This window comes from Podarcis liolepis, assembly GCF_965112155.1.
Source record: "Podarcis liolepis genome assembly, chromosome: 9".
NCBI lineage: Eukaryota > Metazoa > Chordata > Lepidosauria > Squamata > Lacertidae > Podarcis > Podarcis liolepis.
The window spans coordinates 42,145,663-42,167,995 of record NC_139564.1 but is presented as its reverse complement, the minus strand read 5'-3'; the positions used below and the strand labels follow the sequence as shown (position 1 = coordinate 42,167,995).

Below are 22,333 nucleotides of genomic sequence, written 5' to 3'. Positions count from 1 at the left end.
CAGTTTGAAGCAACCACCACTGAGTTCAATGCCACTTTCCCTCAGGAAAGTGTGCATAGGATCGCAGCCATGTCACACGTCTGATTAGAGATGTGAACCTAGACAAAGTCCAACATGCTAGATGTGATGCTGTGTCCCATGCCGACATTTTGGACTTGCACCTTGGAAATATGGCTATGGACTTCCTTGGGATGTGGCTATGGGGGCTGCCATAATGAGCTCCAGTACCACTGACTAGAACTATGCTCTTTCGGTTCTTTGATCTCCATCCAGAATTCTGCTGTCAAGGTAATTCACTACCTCCTGCCTCACTCGGACTTGGGCTCTGTACACACCATCAATTTAATGCTCATTATTTCCTCCCAAAGATTCTTGGGAACTATGGTTTGATAAGGATGCTGGGAGTTGTAGCTTTCTGAGGGATAAGTTCCAAAGATCCTTTGAGGGACATAATATGCTTTAAACGTATGGTGTGTATGTAGCTTCTCCAGGTATGGCTGAGAGAGACTCAGCCTGAAATCTTGGAGACTGGCTTCCGGTCAGGGCAGACAATATTGAGTAAGGTAGGCTAATGGTCTGATGCAATATAAAGCAGCTTCCTATGTTCCTATATTCTTGGCAGATCTAGTAAGTCACAGAGTGAGCAGCACAAGAGTGTAAGCTGACCCACTACCATGATATCTGAAGACCCCCCTTATCCTGTTTGGGACTGCCACAAATCTCTGATGCCTTTGACCCAAACTGGTACTTAGGAGTCACAAATGAAAGTGCAGTTGTTAACTATGGAGGACATTCTGTCACATTAACGTTATCATGACCTATCATTCAAAGTTAACATAGAGTATGACTTTGATCAGGATTTCTGCTTGCATTCTCCTAGGCCCCTAACGTTGGAACTTGCACACAATGCAGTTTCTTTAGTTCAGCTTGTCCTGCTGACTGATCCATAAAGTTTGCATGAGTCAACCTTTTCTCTTGCTGCATTATTACCACCAGCCAGGACTGAGGGAGGTATGGGAGCTATTCTGGAAGCCAGAGAAGCACTAACAGCTGGGGGAGGGATCCATCTGGGATTCAAACATAAGGCAGGCATGCAAGCCTGCTGCTTTCAAATGCTCCTTGTTGACATTCCCACTAATATATGCACCACTAATGAAAGGTAGATTCTTCTCAAAGGCAAGCAAAGCACTTTGTTTTGAAATGCTTTCATTAAATGCATTCTAAAATTCTGCTAATATTCATTTAAAAGAAATACTTAAAAGCAAGAGATTGTTGGAATTGGAAAGGCCAGTCACCTCCTGAGCACTGAATATGTCTAACCTCATTTTATGTTCTAAACATCTGGGCAGCTACCTGGGAATAAATGAAATATTTCTGTTATATTATTAATATGTCAAATGTACCACATTCAAGATGTACACTTCTTGGAGGAGAAAGTCACACACACAAAAAAGAATAAGTAGGGATCATGCTAAAACTGACTAATTATGCAGAGCGAACTCTGAAAAAATGTGGAGAATCTAAGGGCTTGTGCACACCAGAGCAGAATGTGAATTTGCACCCGCCTGTCTCCCAGTTAATTAAGGGGTGGTCACAGGCTGTCTATCCCAGTGTTGTCTTCAATCTTTCCCCCTTTAAATGTGGTGTTTATCAATGCCTGGAAAGGCTGAATTGGGGGGGCCTCACATTTAAGGTATGAGACGACACTCTAATGGGATCCACATTTTGTACTGGTGTGAACTATGAACTCTGGAAAGCGTAACTAAGTGAACCACAGTAAGATTGCCTTGCCTACTTTTGGATGCCATGGCACAAATAAATACTGAGGAGGAAATCAGGAGAACAGTATATTAAAATCAGAATCTTCAGTGCATATTTATGTGCATGATTTTATAGTGCTGTACTAATTTACTGCTTATGTGTATTATATTGTTACTGTCCCAGATTCATATATTTATTTGCCTGCCCTTCACCATAATGTCTACAAGGTGAGTGACAATAATTTTAGGAGGAGGGGGGTTAGAAATCAAAATAATCAAAATAATCAGATAATAAAATAAAATATTCTAGTGCTCAGACTGAGTATTAGCATTTGCTAAGACATCATGATATACTCAAACACGGAGGTGATATATATCCCACCGAAATCAATGGCAGAACCCATAAATAAAAACTTGCAAGATACTTGAGGGGTTAAACTTTTACCACTGTGACTAAGGTAAGTGGAAATGTTCTCATTTCCCGGGCTGAATTCTTGCAGTAAGAAGAATAAAGTGTTACACATTCATTGCCTTAGGCTAGCCTAAGTCAGTTTAAAACCTTAACAAAAATCTTCAAAATGTAATAAAATGGTAGTGGTATCCAGCTATCGAACTTTAAATATAACTTTTTTTTATTTTTAAAAAATCTATTTTTTAATTTTAATAGGTCTCATAGTGAGAAATTGGTTCAGAAAGCCAGCATTGATCTGTAGTTTAAAAGTTCATAACTGCTACAAAATTAATACATGCATTGTATAGGTGGATGTAAGCTCTAGGACATAACAATGCTATGGGGTTTTGTGGAGTGGAAATTATAGTTTAATATCTCAGCTCTGGGAAGAAAACATAAGCTCCTATTTCCAACTAACTTCCTTAGCATTTGTAGTGTGGTGCTTGCTATGGCAGAATGACTGCTTAGAAAAATTAAAGGACTATCTGCTCAAGCAGCCATTTTGCAGATTTTTAATGTCAGATGTACCCAAACAGAAAACAATTGCAACACAGCTATTCTCTCTGTGTTCCCAAAGGATGATTCCCCAAAGCAAGGATACTTTTTTAAAATGGATTTCCTGAAAAATAATTCTGATTTATAAAGTGGTATTCAGTCACCTTTTTAAAAGCATTGTAAAGTGTATACAAGCCATCAGGGAAATGAGAATAGGGATGTTAAGCCTTTGTAAGGAAAGCTATGAATTATTGCTGGCATAATAACCACTATGCGTGCCTGTGAAAGTCAATAAATTTTATATTAAAATCTGCATAATATGTCTAAGAACTGAAAGTGTAAATGGGCAGGGGAGGGGAGACAACGTTCACAGATTTCCTTTTTACAAAGGTGGAGCCGCAAATTATTATTTTTTTGCATTGGATAAATCATCACTATCTGTTTATTTGTGTGCCACTTTCCCCATCTCCCGCCTAGGGTAGTGAAAACATTCTCCTTCAGGCTCTCGCTAAGAGGGTCCTTTTGACTGCCATTGTCATGGGTTCCTATCCCACATGGCAGCCAGCAAATAACCCTCAATCTGCAACTTCACGGAGACATCCCAGACAGGTCACATGGCTTTGGGGGTTCAAAGTCCCCAAAGAAAGTAACATCTCTGAGAGACTGGACCTGAGTTTAACTACAATTCAATAAACTGCCATGCATTTATTATTACAGTGGTACCTCTAGTTACGAACTTAATTCGTTCCGGAGGTCCGTTCTTAACCTGAAACTGTTCTTAACTAGAGTTGTGCTTTCGCTAATGGGGCCTCTTGCTGCCGCTACACTGCTAGCACATAATTTCTGTTCTCATCCTGGGGCAAAGTTCCCAACTCGAGGTAACTCTTCCAAGTTAGCGGAGTTTGTAACCTGAAGCGTTTGTAACCTGAGGTGTTTGTAACTCGAAGTACCACTGCATTTTTATTTATTAAATTTGTTAGTCGCTTTCTCTTGCCCAAGGCAACCCAACGCAGTTTACAACCATTCAGTCCAGGTTAAATTGACCAGTTATTCATAGTCGCTCCCCACAAAAAATGAGAGTTTGAGTCTTCAAAAATGAGGACGCTTATTTGCATGTTTGTGTGCAAACTCAGAAATAATTGAGATAATTTAAATAGAGATATAATACATCTCACCATAGAGGGGAAGTGGCCAGATGCTGCTGTTGAAAGGCAACTTCAAGGCTCCTGCACTCTCTTTTTTGGTTCTTCATCTTTAAACCAGGCTTGGACTGTACAGCACTCCAATAGAGGACACTGTAAAGTAAGTCACATGGCCTGTCTAAGAAGCAAGCATTTCTAAAGCATATATTTAAATCATATCTTATTACTTTGTACATGGGCTTACCCAGTGGTTTTCCATCCAGGCATTACCCAGACAAAGACCTGCTTCACTTCAGCAGGGCTGCCACTTCATATCTTCAGACCCGTATCTCAAACAGCTATGGTACAAGGTACTTACAAGCAATGTTCCAGGGCCCATTTGGGTCATGGTCAAATTGTCATACAAAGAGAATTATGCTTTCCCTACAAAGGCTTTTCTATTCTTAACAAATGCTCCAAAAACTTCTGCTAATATAGAAAGCGGAAGTCAGATTATGAATGAAAACACAAAGGCGAAAGCATACAACACCGGTCCAACTGCACTGCCTGCTGGTTAGTTTCCAGACGCCATTTAAAAACCTGTTTTTACCCATTAAAGCCAAATGCGGCTTGGGAGCCCAATACCTAAAAGACTGACTCATCCTACAGAAACCTGCTGGGACCCTGGGTTTGTCATCTGAGGCCCTTCTCTGTGTCCCACCTCTTAAAGAAGCACAAAGAGTGGAGACCAAAGAATGGACCTTCTCTGTTAAAAGCCTCCTGTCTTTGGAACTCTCTCCCAGGGAAGCATGCCTGGCACCAGCCATACTATCATTTCAACACCAGGTTAAAAACATTTTTATTCTCCTGGGCATCTGGGCATGATTTTGTTACCGTTACTCTTGATATCATGCATCACTTAATACGCTTTTATTACATTTCATTGTATTATACACATTGTAAATTGCTATGAGCCTTTCTTATATATAAAGCGATAGGCAAGTCTAATAAATCATCTCAAATCATTCACAGAATCAGATGTAGGTTCAAAACATCCCTCTGCACTGGAGGGAATGGAAAAGCCCCTTTATATGGTGGCTCCATTTGCTCAGAGTGCATGTACGCTAGGCTTTGGGCCAGGGACGTTGTGTGGAATTACGGCCCACCGAGCCATAGAATATATTTTCTACTCTATGCTGCTGAGGATCATAGCTTACACTCATTTCCAGAGCATAAGAGTAACCCTCCGATCTAGCCTTCCTTTTCATATGTGCCTAAAGATAATTAGTAATAGATAGGGATATACCGTAATTTAAAATCTGCCTTAAGGGATACTACTTTTGACATATATTCTTGAGATACATTTTCAGAAATAATATTCTAACCACCAGGGATCGTCATATAAAACCTTTAATGTGATTAAAGTGGGCCAGCATCCATAGTCATCTAGAGCTGGTGGGGAAGAGATTATATTATTGTGTTTAAAAAAAAAATGGGAAAAGAGGAATCTAAGACAATGCTAAGAACAGGTTTTTTTATTTATTTTAAAAAGCTGCAGAGTGCTGCTAGATCAGAAGCTATGCAAAGGATGCTTAATGTTCTAAGAATATGGGAGTTAAATTCTAGGAAATGCAAAGGAAGCTACAGCAAAAGGTACACCACTCAGTTTGAAAAGGATGTGGACCTCTCTGTCAGCAAGGAGATTGCTGCAGCATAAAGTGCTGCCCCACCTCAAGTTGCAGTGGAGATTTTATTACTATATTCTCCCATAAACTATTTTATATGCATGGTAACACACTGCAAGGCACGCATTCATCAGCCAGCAAGCTCTCACGTTGAATACAGACACTCTTGTAAAGGGGCATTGCAAACTTGAAATAAGATTAGTTTATAAGCATTTTCAAGGTCTATGCCTTTCCATGCTGATTTGGCTAGTATTATACGGTAAATCACATTTCCCTACCTTTTCTCCGCTGGACGGTATGAAAGGTGGGGGGAAATCAATTGGTAATAAAACTAAATTTGCTGTGACTAGGCCAAAGTAAACAAGGGGGCAGGAGGCACAGAGGAGAGGAATGGATTTAAAGCAGAAGCCTTTAAAAACGCTGGTTTTTGAAAAGGACCCCCAAAAAACCCCGCTACACCATTGTCAGCCAGTAGCAAGCCAGGACTCTCTTTAGACCAGCTTCCTTCAATTAAATTGCATTATCAAACTACATAATGCCACAATAAGGAAGCATTTAGATAAGAGGAATATGGGATTCTCTGGAAATTGCATGATATTACATGCAGCTCCCACAAAACCACTAAGGAATTAAAGTTTATAGCCTTGGGATTAAACAGTAAAAGTAAAAACAGAAAACAGAAACAAACCACAGATCTGGTGCTTGGTAGCACCACCAAAAATAATGACTATACATAGCTCCTGATGATCCCAGCAAAAATCTCCTATAAGGAGCTGCCAATTAACTGCAAGAAAAGCCTTCATTGGCATCAACAGGAACTTCCTGAGATTAATGTCACATCAAGTTTGGTCCTTAGAATACTAAGTATTCAAAGTGTTGGCTCCTCATGAGGCCTGCACTATACATACACCAGAATGAGGTGAAACAGTCCTGAGACAGTGCAAAAGACTGACAGTGTCACTTCAGACTATGGATGGGCAATCATATTTTTGAATGTCCCCACCTATGTCAAAAATTGTCTGCAAATAAAAAAACGAGCACAGCAGGCAAAGAGCTCACCTAGAAGGTGGCTCATCCCCAGTGTGCCACCTTTTAGTATATAGAAGAATCATGTTTGGAATAGGACTGTGGACCACCTGTGGAACCCACACCTCCCACATGGGGCCACCTGGGGCCCTACCTCCTATATTAGTGTTAGGTATGCACACCACTGAACCTAGGGCTTGCCGATCAGAAGGTCAGTGGTTCGAATCCCCGCGACGGGGTGAGCTCCCGTTGCTCTGTCCCAGCTCCTGCCAACCTAGCAGTTCGAAAGCACGTCAGAGTGCAATTACATAAATAGGTATCGCTCTAGCGGGAAGATAAACGGTGTTTCCGTGCACTGCTCTGGTTTCACCAGAAGTGGCTTAGTCATGCTGGCCACATAACCTGGAAAAGGTGTCTGCGGACAAATGTCGTCTCCCTCAGCCAGTAAAGCGAGATGAGCGCCACAGCCACAGAGTCGTTCACGAGTGGACTTAACTGTCAGGGGTCCTTTACCTTTTATGCACACCTGCAAGGGAAAGACTACTAATTCACTCTCCATATTACAACATTCGATACCCATGGAAAGTCTACATGTCAAGGAGTTCCCTTGAAGATGCCCATGCATAACACCTGTACTTTGGGAGTAGGCACATGGCCCTGCAGCCTTGTTCTGTGTATGGGTCTCCTTCACACATTGCATGTGCAGGGCTCACGTTGCATTCAAATGCAGAATCCCTTGTAATGCAGTCCCACCCTAACAGCATAGCAAACTACGATTTAGCAGAATAAGCTTATGCAGAAGAAAAGCTTGAGATTGGTGATATTCGGACAGCAACTTTGAGTGGAAAGGTGCCCCAGCACATTTGTCAATCGCACTAAAGACTGGAAAGATGGAGCAGAAAAAAGTGGGGCTGTAAAGAAACTATAGGCATGGCAGATCAGATTATGATCCATGTAATGTAAGATTTTGCAATTACTGTAAAGTTGGGCAGCCTTTTCATTAGGAATGTAAGTAAGCTGCCTTACTCTAAACCAGACCATTGGGCCATTTATCCCAGTATTTTTAATACAGTGGCTTTCCAGGGTTTCAGACAGTTCCTTGCCCTAGCACCTTCGAAATGCTGAACTATCAGCAAAAATTACAGTTGCTGTGTACCTGGGTAGAGGAGAAGAGAGTCTACTTGCGCAAAAGTTTCCATGAAAATGTTCTTTAGAAAGAGAGTTGGAATCTTACACATGAAGAGATTTTATGGAATGAAGAGCAGTGGTTGTCCTGTTTGCTGTGGCCTTCACCCTAGTTCAAAGTTGTGTAATTGCATTTTTGGAAGGTGGGATGATCCGGCAAGTGCAAGAAGGCTTTTCATCTGTCAGCAAGAAAGTGGCTTGTCCTCACGAATCTTTGCTTTCCATAGTCAACAATGTGACCCAGCCGTACACACAGTTCTCTGGATCACAGACTGATTTTAATGAGATGATTCTGGGTAATTGGTTTGTGGGACTCCAGGCCAAGGAGGCAAAGTGAAATTCTACTTCCATAGATGCAGAAGCAGAATCCACTTACTGACCTGTCAGTCTTCAGAAATGTCAGTACTCTGCATGCTGATATACCATCAGATAAAGCTGGCACTGCTATATGATCTTTCCATTTTTAAAAGACACTCACAAATAATGAGCAGGAGATGTCCAACCATAAATATCGCAGGCAACTTTTAAAATGAAATTATTGATTAAACAACATCCATCTTCATGTTCATTTCCATTAACTGTCAGCATGGGGCTCCTGAAACATAACTTCTTGTTTCCTTAATATGATTTGGGAAAGAAAAAAATTAACACATTCACTCTCTCAAAACAATTTAATTTTGTACTCTGTATAGCTTATAGCAAACAGCTATTAGGCGTTCTTGAGATAATGAATCACAATATGATACATGTCTGTTTACCGGGACGTTGTCAGCCCTGTCTCCTTAACATTCCTTATCATCATTCAGTTGAAAAATCCCAGCACACCAGTTTCTTAGCACTGAATGGTTAAGTGGATTCCACACTCTTTTCTGCTGCATATTCATTTCATAAATGTCACTGCACCCACTGAAGTTTCTGAGATGAAAAAAAGAGGGAGAAATGAATGGAGATGAATTGTTTAATGGGTTACTTCAACTGTCCACAATTTATAACTTCTTGTGATCCTTGCTGTGAAAAAGACTGAAATACCTGCTGGAACAGTAGTATCTTCAGTTTCTAGTACCATGGTCAGCTCCAGCTACAGTCACATAAATGAAGGAAAACAGACTTAATTTTTAATTCATCATGAGGATTATATTTGGTAAAAAAACCCCTGACTTTTCACTGCATATCCCACCTTTCTACAAAATATTCAAGATGGTGTACATTAACTTTAATTGTGAACTGCCCTAGAATCCATTTTTTGTGGACAATATTTGAACATTTTAAATAAGTATATAAACACATAGAAGAAACAACACAAAATACAAGTGCACAATAACAACTGCACTCATCTAATAAAACAGATGAAAAACAGCTATAAAGGCAATTGTGTTGTAACATCAACTTAACAGCAATAAACTGGAAAAGCTGGCTGAAATTTACCTAAACCTGTTATATCCTTCCTAGGAAGCTCATCAGCTCTATCCAACCCTGCACCCCGCCGCTCCTGTGAATGAATTCACTGGCTGTACTAATCAATCTTATCTTCACACAGCAGAAAAAGATTATTCAGTAATGATCCATTTTAAATATTCTGCATTACTGAGAAAATCAACTGCTTGTTTTGTGATGCATTTCTTGTTTGCTTCTGTATTTAAAATCTCAAGGGCTTTTAACTCTCACCTGATGGTGTTCTTTGGAGCCAGTCTACATCTGACACTAAACTCTGATTATTGCTGTTTTCTTCTGGGAAGGTCAGTCAGCATTAGGATGATGCATACAGCTCCTCTGGATTCAGGAGTCAGACTCTGGTATCTCCTGATCTCCAAACCAGAGTCAGCCTAGAAAGGTAGTCAAAGTGGTGGTCCACAGACCAGTCAGTGCCTGTCCACAAGCCACAGGCTTCCAGTCCCCAGTGACTCCACTACAGCCCATATTTGACTTTTGGGACCATATATGGTACTGGTTCCTGGCACACTGGGGGGGGGGTGCCAGTCCACTTCATCAGAAAGCTTGTTAAAAACTGGCCTAGGGAATCAAAGTGCTACTTATTCTTTTCTTTCCAAGGAACTGAGCATCTGGATGTTAGAGCAGGTTAGATAATCTAAAGAAGTAGGGAGAGTGGAAGCATAAGCGACTTGAGTTTTTTCTCACCACACTTTCAGGTCTTATCTAAAGAGGAAGATGTGTTCACTGAACACAAATATAGACACATCTTCTTGGATATGACTTGAAAGTGCAGGGAAAGGATGTTTCTCATACTTCCTTTCCCATTACTCTTCTGGAACTTCTATAGTAATTATTTCCTATACCTCGCTGCATTTTGGGTTTATGGACCACAATAAAGCCATGTGTACAAAGCAGCTATAAAAGGATAAGAACTACTGACAGAGTGAATAATCTCATAGGTTGGATCCAGATGGAAGACATGGTTAGAGCAGAGCATTAAGTTACTCCCTCTAGTTGAGCATACTTAAGTTTGCATCCAACCCTATAAATTCAATATTCTGAACATAAGATGAACCTGTTGGATCAGGCCAATGGCCCATCTAGTCCAACACCCTGTTCTCAGAGTGGCCAATCAGATACCTATGGTAAGGACGATCAAAGCACAAGAGCACTTCCCTGCCATGCTGCAACCGTGATTTTCAGCAACTAGTATTCGGAAGCATTACTGCCTCTGACCATGGAGGCAGAGCATAGCCATAATGGTTTGTAGCCTTAGATAGGTATAAATGAGACCATTTGTATCTCTTGGCCTAATAAATACAGGATAGTGAAATTTCCTTCTGATGGGTGACAATTAATTGTGATGGGTTTGAAAATGTTTGTCTGCCAATTAGCTCAGGCATCACAGACTTGCACGGATAAACAACAGCAATATTTGTTTAACCGAATATACTGATTGCCTTATCTGGCAACAAAAGGAAGAGTGTTAATGATGTCAGCAGAGAACAGAAGAGAAAGAGCTTGGTTTCAAATGGAATTTGTATTGAAGAAAGTAAGATTTCAGGGTGACATATTAAACTTAATTTAAACTGCAATGAAATCCCAGGTTGAGGAATCTGGCAAGGCAATTTGTTCTGCAAAACCTTTTCATCATCGGGGGAAATGGGTCAGTTTTATTAGGCTTCTCCCAGATTCCCACCAACGTTGTCTACAGTTGGGCAGAAGAAAAAAGGAGATCTACTGACTCACAATTAATGAACTTTGAATCAACATAGCATAAATTATTATCATCACCACCACCACAATGTATGTATCCATACCAATGGTAGCCAGCATAGTGCCATCCACATGTTATCAGATTCCAGCTTCCATCAGCCCCAACCAGCATGGCCAATAATCAGGAATGGTGGGAGTTGGAGTCAAAGAAAATCTGGAGGGCACCACATTGGTGACCCTTGTTCTATACAATGTATTCCATAGGCACACATTCCTGCCACATTAGAGAAAGGGGGTGAGGAGATTAGCATAAATATATATATTATCCTCATAAGCACCAGACTGCCAAGCACTCTCAGTTCAATTCAAATTCAACTGAGAAATTCATCTGATCAATCCCTGACAGCTGTTGTTCATGTCTCAGCTCAGAGAGAGAGAGCAGGAGAGAGACAGAGAAATAATGGCACTCTTATTAATGCGCATATCATCTTGCCTATGGGAATATCAATATGCATAAAGTTTCAAAGTGATACTTGAGCTGTTTGCCACTTACCTCCTGTGGCTGACATTAGTGCTACAAGAAAATATCATCCCTAGAAAAGAGGCTAGTGATCTGAAGAAGGTAACAGAGACCCAACGGGCCCACTTTGAGAGTAGGCTTTCAGTGCTGCCATGAATCTTCCTGCAGGAGGATTCTTGCACTTGCTTTTGACATTGTCATGTAAGGTAATTGTCTTAGAAGTATGCTGGTGTGAAAACTGACATGGATTCAGTTATTTCCTATTATCAGTGGCAGGGAACTGATCACTTGGCCCTTTTTGCACAGCATGGAAACCACAATGATCAGCTGGTGGGTCTTCAGTGCACACAGCCTCACAAGCCACAATGGTCAGCTTGTGATCACTGAAGCTTCTGTGCACTGCTATCCCTTGCTATCAGCTGCCCACTGGCCGGATCCAGTTCTCCAACACACAGACACACACACATACTTTGGGCGCAATATTTCAGAAAAGTGGCACACAGTCACACCTCGGGTTGAATATGCTTCATGTTGAACGCGTTCGAGTTGTGATCCGCGGCAACCCGGAAGTAACAGAGCGCATTACTTCCGGGTTTCACCACTCATGCATGCGCATATGCTCAAAATGATGTCACGCGCATGTGCAGTAGCGGCAAAAGGCAATGTGCACATGCGCAGACGTGCCATTGCTAGTTACGTTTGCTTCTGGATGTGAACAGGGCTCCGGAATGGATCCCGTTCGTATCCAGAGGTACCACTGTACAAAGAAACAAATGATGGTGATGGGGTGATAGGAAGTAATGGAGGCATAACTGATGTATCCAGAAATTGCTATGCACATGTCATTATAAACCAGATCCTTGTCTCCTAGCTTCCTATTAGGATAAACTCTGTTTCTTTTCTCCTGTTGTTACTCATCATGGAACATGAAGCAGAGAAAGTGATCCTGGCTTAGGTGAATTTGTCATCACAGAGAGAAACGTCGTAGCCTCATTGATATGGGACAGATAAATTAGCAGAGCTTCTGTTCTAAGTCTATTGATTTCAATGTACAAATTTATTTTTTATTTATTTAAAATACCAACATTAAGAGACCCTCCCAATTCCATGCATGGAAGCCAAATGGAGTGGCAGTTAAATCTTAAACACTGGCAACCAAACAATATATCCCACCACATATGAGAGCAGCAAGTTAACCTATCTGAAGCTTTCTCAAAAATTCACCTTTTAGGCAACTCTTCTATTTCCTTTTTATGCCTGAATTATGCTTTATGGAATTTTAGAGATTGGTGTTTCTGATACCGTCCAAGAGAAACTTCTGGTGTTTAAAAGCCACTCATTTGATACATAAAGGCAATTCTGGTATTGCTAGGGGGGATGCATTGTACAAAATGGCAAAGAAAATAAATGTTTCTAAAAATAACTATACTTCTGTAACATATTCATTTACTTGATTTTGCATTATTTGGGGAAACTTGAAAGGAATACCAACTATTCAAGTTAGGAAATTCTCCCACATGTGATCTTGTTTAAGAAAATATTCAAAGTCATGAAAATATGCTCATGCCAAAATTATGCCTTAAAATTCAGAGGACTCTACATTTGATCAACGTGCGGCTCCAAGGAATTAAGGAAGATATGGAAACAATCAATAAGCATGGACATCTATGATGGGTTGCCAACTTATGGGAAACTGATTCACCTAAACCTGAAGTTTGCTGTCTGGAAAGCATACAGAAGCTTTTTCACACCCTGGGGGTGGGGGTAAACATTATAGCCTAATAAGTCCTGAAGGTGTTGCTACAGTGGCATAATGGAAAGTTGGCAGTTCTTACTTGGGGATACTCAGCCATGCAGGTCCCACTGGTGGAGGAAAAGGCATGCGGAGGAAGTGCACCACCCCCAGCAGACCAATCCTGGTGAGTGCTATCGCAGCTTCCCCCCCCCCCGCTGGGCGCCACACCCCCAGGACGCACACCATGCCCCCGGGACATGCGTCAGCCCCATCCCCCACCTGCTCTCCACCCTCCGGTGCCGGAGCATGAAGCTCTGCCACTGGCAGGTCCCCAGGCTTATTTGCCAATACACTCTCCTTCACAGTTTGAGTGTCTCTCAAAAAGTTCCCAAGCACAGTTTCAAAGAGCAGCCACTGAGATGTTTAGAAAATTGAACAAAAATTAAACTCATGTTTCTCCCTATTGTCATTTATAAAGGCAAGATTAAACTCTGCTTTAAGATGCAAACGCTATGCAATGGTTTATCTGCCACCTAGTGGTTTAGTTGTAAATATATTTTCCTCCTGTTTCATAGTCTTCCAGACAATAATGTCTCTTGTATGAGAAATATTATTATCAGACATTTTTTAGATATATAAAAACATATATATATATATATATATATATATATATATATATATATATATACCTGTGGCGCTCCAGATGCTGTACGACTCCTGTCAGCCCCAGTCAGTCATGGATCGCGGAAGTTGGAGTCTAGCATCTGCAAGGCCACCAGTAACCAATTCAATTTAAAAATAAACATTACTGAATATGGCCTGATTCAAGTAAATCAATGTGTTACTAATACAATTTATTCCTTACTGAAGATGCTCAAAGTCATGGCATTGGCAACAAGGGTTTTCACAATATTGGCCAACATCCATATCAGCCAAGTATCCATATATTGTCTACGAGAGGATAGTGGATGTCTTAATCCATTTTAGTAACTTCTCTGTAAAACGGGAACAACCACTTTTATTACATTCTTTTTTGGGCACTGCCTGGCAAAAACATTGTGAAGTGTTCAGCACATATTCAACCTGATGCATCACTCTTTCTAACAGAGAACTCAATATGGCAAATGCTGACAGAAATGAAGCCAAAACAAGTTTCTAAGAAACAAGAACATGGTATCAGGATGCCAAATGGTCTGCGTAAGTGTAAGGGTGTTTAAGAAAAGCTGTAAATGTCCAGCTTCTGCTTCTATCAGCTTACATATCCTAGAGAAAAGCACTGCTGCTTGGCTGGAACTCTGAAAGGAGTTCCCTTATCAGGAGGTGACGTAGATATACTGTAGCATTTTGTCGCAGGCCTCACTTCTAGATGTTTAACCATCATTCCTCTTGGGACTTGTTCCTCCTGTTTGCCAAATGGCACAAAAAGCCAACAGATCCCAGTCACAAAAACAACACTAGAAAGATACACAAATGTAAAACTGTGAAATCTGTTCCCTACAGAAGCAACACTCATTGCCAGTTGCCTTTTGCTTTCAAAGTAATGGAACTGGGTTGTTGAGGCAAACGTTTAGTAAACTCTGTGAAGTTGCCTCTATTCTCTGCATGAATCATGGCTTCTGCTATTTCCAGGAAAACTGCATAACAGCTAAGCGCTATTATTACATTTTTTTTTCCTGCACAGCAAGTTGTCAATTATACAGTGATGTGACACCACAGCTTAAGCATTATCTGATGATTCAGTGCTATGCACGCCTTTTAGTTCTAATTACAGTTACTGAAACTGTGCTTGCAAAGAACTTCCCCAAACCTTTTACATTGGAGTTAGACATACAATGATTCTGAACATTCAGAATCTGAAAGCTGGTTCACTTCAAAGGTACCTCTTTTCAAATCTGAAAAGAGCCAAGCTGTCGAGAATTTAAAAGAGAACAAGGATATAATGGGCCTGGAAAGTCTATTATTGTGATGCACTGCCCTTCAATAAAGATTTGACACTGCAGCCCGGACCTGGTTGTGGTCATGAACCATGCTGTGTCCTTAAGCAGACACCTGTCAACCCTTATGTGGCTCAGCTCTGTAGATGCTCCCAACTTTCAGATATATCATTGAAATCCAATTATATCCCAAGACTACTGATGATCCAGGCCATATTGAACGGAAATACATCTAAAAAAATACTTAAGTGATGATGGGGTACCTGTGGCCCTACAGACCACAACTCCAACGTTTTCTGGCCATTGGCCATACTATCTGGAAAGCTGCAGTTTCCCTAACCTTGAGTTAAATGTTGTTTCACGCATTCCATGGTGGCAAACACCATCAAATGTTTGACAATATTCAGATATGGTGAATATTGCATTCATTTTCCTGGTTATAACGTTAGTGCTTCTGCCTTGTTTTCTAATGTTCGTTTCACATTGCAGTACCTGTTGCATTGTGGAACTGTGGCTTTTGAATCACTATACCAGCATGTCATACTAAATTTCATTCACACTAGTGGATGTGATGTGACATAACAACGAACGCCATTGGACAATATTGCTTTCCCTGACCCTTTCTGCACATGCATGGTTCTGTTCAGCCACAAAAATTGCAGGAAGCAACTTTATGCTGGTATACTGTCCCCAAATTTCATCACTTCACCCCCACAATTTTCTGGGTTAATAGGGTTGTAAATGGATTTTTTCTGGAACAAATGAATACAGAAGTGAGTGGTAAACTTCTACTATATTCCACTGGATTTCTAAAAGTGCCTTTTACATTGTGTGAAAGCTCAAATATAATGCAGAAATTAATAGTTAGGGAAATGTGAAGGAAAGGAAATAAACCACGGTGCGAATCTAGTCAAAGAGCTGCAGTGAGGTCTGCATCCCTAATGACATGCTACATGCTACAATGTGTACAATCTGTGTGGACAAATACTAGTGCCACACACATTCACATGTAACATTTAATGACTATATAGTTTGTGCACCTGCATGCACAATACTTGAGATGTATAAATCTACCTGTGTACAATATGCCTGTGTTCATTGTAACATGTAAGCAAGCCTTGTATCTTTATAATATATGTATTTGTGTGCCCATTTTGGTTGCATTCCTGCATTAGGTTAGTTGCTGCAAAAAAACATGGGGAGACTTGCAGCACCTTAAAGACTAGCCCATTGATTATGGCATAAGCTTTTGTGGACTCAAGTCCATGAAATCTTATGCCATAATAAATAGGTTAGTCTTCAAGGTACTACTAGGCTCTTTCTTGTTTTTTCCCTTAAAAAGAGAAACGGAATATGTAAAAGTTGTGGTTTCTATAAACAGAAAGGTTTCAAAACAGAAATAGGAGTATAGAGTTTTATAAGCGGAGTTTTCTAAACAGAAATAAAAATAAATCTTCTGAGACTTAAGAAGTATAGAGAGTGCTCCTCTTAGAAAGTGTATTAAATGCATTTCTGTTTTTCTAGCAAATTCAAAGTTTTGAAAATGAAGTATGTTTAGTGTAGCTATTCAGTATGGTTTACATGACCCTATTCACTTCATGGGACTGAGAAGTCAATCAAATTCAATTTAGGTAATTTATATGGATTGTGTTTGATCAACTTAATTACAGAAGTAATTGAAACAGCAAATGAATTTTTCCCATATGCGTGTGAAGCTATCAAGTCAAAAGGGATAAACCCAGAACAATCTCTTCATTATCTGTGTCAGTGACGCCCAGATCTATCATTAGTGCATTGCCAGGGGGAGGAGTGGAGAGCTAAACAGAACAAGGCCACAACTGTTAATGCCACCATAAAAAAAAGGAAACCCAGTACTATTTTTGTAACATTTTTCTTTTGGATATTGTAACGTTGTAAAGTTTAAACAACTTAGTTATTCAGAAGATTCAAAGATTAAGAAATAATAAATTCCTCTTTCCCTTAATAGGAGAAAGGGACGAAGCTCAGTGGCAGAGCATCTGCTTTGCTTACAAAAGGCCCCACATTCAATCTCTGGCATCTTCAGGTAGGGTGAAAATGCCCTGAAACCCTGGAGAGTCATAGCCAATCAGTTGAGGCAATACTAAGCTAGATGGACCAATCGTCTGGCTCGGTATTAGGCAGTCTGGTTCTGAGGAACTTCAGTGGCACACTTCCTTGCTAATATAATTTGGCACTTTTATGTGATTTAATTGCCTTAGTTCTGTGTTCACTCAATACAAATCCCAGTTTCCTCCTCCATGCCAATCATCTTTAGCCAGACGTTTTGGCTTCACAAGATATGAAAAACCAAACCCTGATGAACTGTGGATGGTTTGCTTTTGGGTTTTGTTTTGTTTTTTTGCTTGTTTATTTTTTAAAAAAGATGTAAGTTATTTCCCTCTCTTTCTCTCTCAGTCTGTTGCTAGGGGAAATATGGGGGGTGATACACAACTCGCTGAAAGCATTCTGCAAATAAAACTGGTCATTACACAGGACTATCAAGATAAATAATTTGTTCTGTTCTTAGGAGGATTTTCTTCATGACAAGGCACAGCTGTCAAAGCTTCAGTAGAACTTGACTCTTTTTGGCAGGAAGAAAAAGCCACCAAATGGCAGTCTGCAGCTTGCAGCAGTTTGAGGAATGCTTTCCAACTGCGGCTCTCAATTGCCATAGTCAGAGCAGACATACTGGAGGAGATCCAGCTGAATCAAAAAGGGAAAAAAAGAAAAAGTATCCCTGAGAGATTTTTTAAAAGCAACTTACAAGTCAACTTACTTATTTTGAGCCTGTCAAGAGCCTCAGCTGGCTCCCATAGTGATTTAAGGGAATGCTGCTTCAGAGATTTTGCAAATCCTTCCTCTGTGCCACTCCAAAGTTCTATAAGGACATGGAATGAACCTGAAAACCAAGCATGTGATAATTCAGAGACAGAATATACTGACATGTGCGCTGTTCTAACAAACTGTTCCAAGACCAAAATGGCTTCTGAGAAATTCAAGCACAGGACAGTCTTTGGCACCCATGTGCAGCTGAGTCAGAATTCACCAGAAGATTCTCTTTCCATCCCCTCAGTATTGAGGGTTGTAGATAAAAATGTACTAAAGATGTTCTGCTCTTGAGCTGATTATACGCTATGCAGAAACAGAGACCATGAGCTGAAATTCCTAATACCAAGTATTGCTTGTATTTTGGGAAGGATTTCACACACACACACAAATGGCAGATCTCACAAGCAGATCTAGGACTTTGCACATTAGCTTCTGCTAACCCCCTTGACATTTTATCAGGGGGAAAAAGTGGCAAAGAGATAAGAGCACAGGAAAAGCCATTATGCAGCTGATCAGCGATTGATTTAACTAAGGCCTAATTCATGCATACCTTACCAGAGTGGTATGGCTGTTTTATACCTCCTTAGCTGTATCTCTCTCTGCAGGCAGCTGAGGAGGAACAAAGGTGCTTACTACATTTCTGGACTGAAGAAATGCCTCCCCAGTTCTGTGCCAGGTGCCTTGTACTTGCCTAAATGCTAACAGCACCATCTTTTATTTCCTGTGTAAAAACAGCAGATGGCTATCTTGCATGAATCAGCTCTCAGAATAAAAGTGCACATGTTGTCTAAATAAACACAACAAGCTTGTATTGCACTCTCACTGATGGCCTGTTCAGCCCACACCCTCCCAGTACCTTATCAAAAGAGTGGTGAGATTAGGATTTGACTGAGTGTGGCAGACTAAAAGTGGGCCTTAAACTTGAAAAGGAGATCAGGGTTCCGGCATGTTTAATAGATGGGTGGAAGAAGAAATTTCAGCAGATGCAGGCTTTTTGTAAGCCAAAAGACTCCAGCCAAAATTATATTAAACTTGGAGAAGGCCTCCTTCTCTCTGACACTCACACACAGGGCTCCTCAATACAACCTGCTTATACAGCATTCACAGACTCTCAGAAAAACAGAGTTGAAATTTAGAAGGGACCCAAAGGGTCATCTAGTCCAACTCCCTGCAATCCCCACAGCTATCCCTGGGTGGGCTTGAGCCTTTTGGTTAACAGCCAGACACACTGATCCATTGCGCCACCTGGGGGTCATTTTAATTTGCTTGCACAAAAGTGTACATGGTGGTTAGACTGTGTTTGTGTGGGATGTAATCCACTGGAGCAGTCAAGTACAACATTACCTGTTTTCCTAGAGTGGACATGCAGGGAATGTTGGTCCAGCCAGTTGAACTTCCTGTTACACCTGGCTGGAGCATCCATTCTTTGCATGTGGCCAGTAGGTGGGCATGACCTTTCCAGACCCAGTAAAGGCCAAGTCAGATAGCCACCTCTCTTCTTTTTCATCCTGCCTGCTTCCTGCTTCACTTAGACTGGGTTACCCTCCCATATGGGGTAAAACTATTTGTACTTATTTGTAACTTTAATCCTAAAGCCTGTCTTCAGGGATCACACTGTGCTCTGCCTGATCATGAGTACAGTGATACCTCAGATTAAGAACTTAATTCGTTCTGGAGGTCCATTCTTAACCTGAGGTACCACTTTATCTAATGGGGCCTCCCGCTGCCAGCGCACGATTTCTGTTCTCATCCTGAAGCAAAGTTCTTAACCCAAGATACTATTTTGGGTTTAGCAGAGTCTGTAACCTGAAGCATCTGTAACCCGAGGTACCACTGTAAACTTCTTTTTGTTACTTATGAATAAGACTGTTGTGTCTTTATTCTTTTAGGAGGGATTCAAGGGATATTACCAGGAACATATCCCAATCTGGGCAAGCCAGAGTGAATTGCTTATTATCTTAAGAGATTCTAACGAGTCTGCAACCAGCTTCCTGCTGTGTAATAGGGGAATGCACTCTGCTGTATGAAGAAACTTGCTAGTGCGAGTTAGGAAGGATAATATTACTTAGTATATCCTCTCCTGTTACCCACAACATTCCCAGAGTTTGGTCTTTATTGAACATTCGTTCTGATTTGCTTGCAAGGTGTTTACCATAGCTGCATACAAACCATGCATTTAAAGCAAGCTCGTGCACACATACATCTTGAAAAGAATCCTGAGACTGTAGTTTACACTTCACAAAGCTGCAATTTCCAGAACAGTTCTTTTGGGGGGAACTGTGCTATATCGCGTGTACACAGCCCATATCTTCCTGTGCATCATTCTTTCAGCCCACACTGTTCAATACATTTCCCCATCACTTTCCAAACTGCAAAAGTCCAAGCTTTTAAGTGGATTTTATTTGCAAGGGTGGCAGAACCCTTTAATGCACCTTAGCTGCACATACCTGAAGTTCTGGTGTGAATCCCTCCCGCAAAATACTGACAGTTTGGAGGCACTTATGGATGCTTTTCTTGGGAAACAATCTAAAAGAATGCCTATATCATCTTTCTTTTCGTTCACTTTTAGTTATCCCATCCAAAAGCAAAAGCAAAAAACATAGTAAAAGAAAAGGCGGCAGACAGGAGAGAAAAGCAATGCAGTTATGTAAAGGTTACTTCATAATTGTACCACCTAGCATTATATATATCTCCCTGGAACATCAAAACAAAAAAGCCAAGAACAGAGTATCAAGCCCATCTATTACCTGAGATGACAATTCCTATGTTCCCTTGCTTAGTGAAATAAATCAAGACATGCTGGTGTTCTCCCTCATCTGAGAGATGGGAAATACGTGAACATACACGGCCATTTGTCATGTGTAAGCAGAGACAGATTGGTAAGCTTACCTATTTCCCCCTTTTCTATTGAGAAGATTAGTTTTAGTGGTCAGGAGTTAGGTCTTCAGCTATGCCACTGCTGAAACTACTGTTTCACTGGCCAGTAATACTAAAAGTGTTCCTGCCTCCTTAGTGGTACATTGCTACTGTTTTTTTTTGGGGGGGGGGTTGTGGGATACAGTAGAATAATCCGTCACCATGACAAAGGATGGAACCCTAGGCAATCATGCTAGGCTAGAAATGGCTGGTCACACAGTACTCTCTTCCCAGGTTCCACACTGCAGATGTTGATGACATTCCATACCCTTGTCGTGATATTTGTTAGGAGCTAAAACAACAGGCAACATTACCTGGCCTTACTAAGATGAGGGCCTGAAGCATAGCGCAAAGCTGCTGCCATGGCCGGGAGCGAGACAGTACGGAGGCAGGTGATTGAGGTGCTGAAGCTGCTGATGGGAACAGCCGTGGCTGTCGGTGAGGAGAAGGGGAAATGGGGGCCTTCGAGGCAAGGGGTTCTACACCTTTGCGGTGCAATGAAGGCTGCAGGCACCCTGGTCTCTCCTGCAGCTGACTGGCCTCCTTGGAAAAGCTGTGCTGGGGCAGGTGTGGCACAGCAGCACTCACCCAGAAAGCCCATCTGAGAAAGCCCATCCCTCCAGGGTATCCTCTTTGGCCAGTTGTACAGGGTGATGTGGGAGTGGTATTGCTTTTTATTAGCCACCCACATTTTATACCTTTGTATCCCGCTCATCCTCTAAGAAGCTCAGGGGTGTACAAAGTTCTCAGGCTCCCCTGCTGGTGACCCGCTGACAGTACTGCAAATGGTACTAGTTACAATGGGCCAAAGGTCAGGCTGAGTGTAAGGCAGCTTTCTACAGTCCTGTTTACATTCAACCGGAACCATGAGGACCAGAAGCTTGCTTCATTTTTTAGGGGAATGGCCACAGTTGTAGCTGCTCAGTAGCAGAGCACCTGTGTCAGGTTTGATTTCCTGACAACATATGCAGGTAGGACTGGGAAAAGACACCCCACCTGAATTCCTGGAGAGCTGTTCTGCCAGTCAGAACAACTGAGAGGAGCATGTCGCAACTTAAAGAATAACAAAATGCCAGACTAGAGACAATACTGGCCTAGCTGAACTAAGGGTTTGACTAAGGCACCTTCCTGTGGAAATTAAAAAAAAAAACTCCCCATGAAGTGGTAAGAAGCATGGGGGGACGGACAGGGTAACATCTATGAATGGCCAGAGCAAGACAAGGATCTCAGAAAAACTAAGGCTCCAGTCGTAGCCCCACTTAACCTGGGAATATGCCCTATTGAATTCACAGGTACTTACTTCTGAGTTGATATGGTTAGGATTACACTGTAACCTAGCAGGGAGAGAACAACTTTTAGAGTGGGAAGAACATAACAACCCTGTTAGATCTGACCAGAAAGCACATCTGCAGAAACCCCACAAGCAGGGCTTGTGGGAGAAAGCTGACTCCTGCTCCCCAGCAGCTGTTGCAATGGGTGCCCCTAATTTCATCTGCGAAGAATCGGAG

At 41.3% G+C, this 22,333-nt stretch overlaps 1 long non-coding RNA gene across 1 annotated transcript in view; it reads right to left on the bottom strand.

The window, feature by feature from the left end:
* The window catches only part of LOC310714763, a 203,992-nt gene that overhangs the window by 129,906 nt on the left and 51,753 nt on the right, over nucleotides 1-22,333 (bottom strand). The window contains exons 4-7 of the long non-coding RNA XR_014530051.1: nucleotides 17,857-17,979; nucleotides 8,753-8,801; nucleotides 7,695-8,638; nucleotides 3,882-4,001 (exon numbers count right to left, since the gene is read on the bottom strand). This is a non-coding gene — a long non-coding RNA (uncharacterized lncRNA). The remainder of the gene's footprint in view (nucleotides 1-3,881; nucleotides 4,002-7,694; nucleotides 8,639-8,752; nucleotides 8,802-17,856; nucleotides 17,980-22,333) is intronic.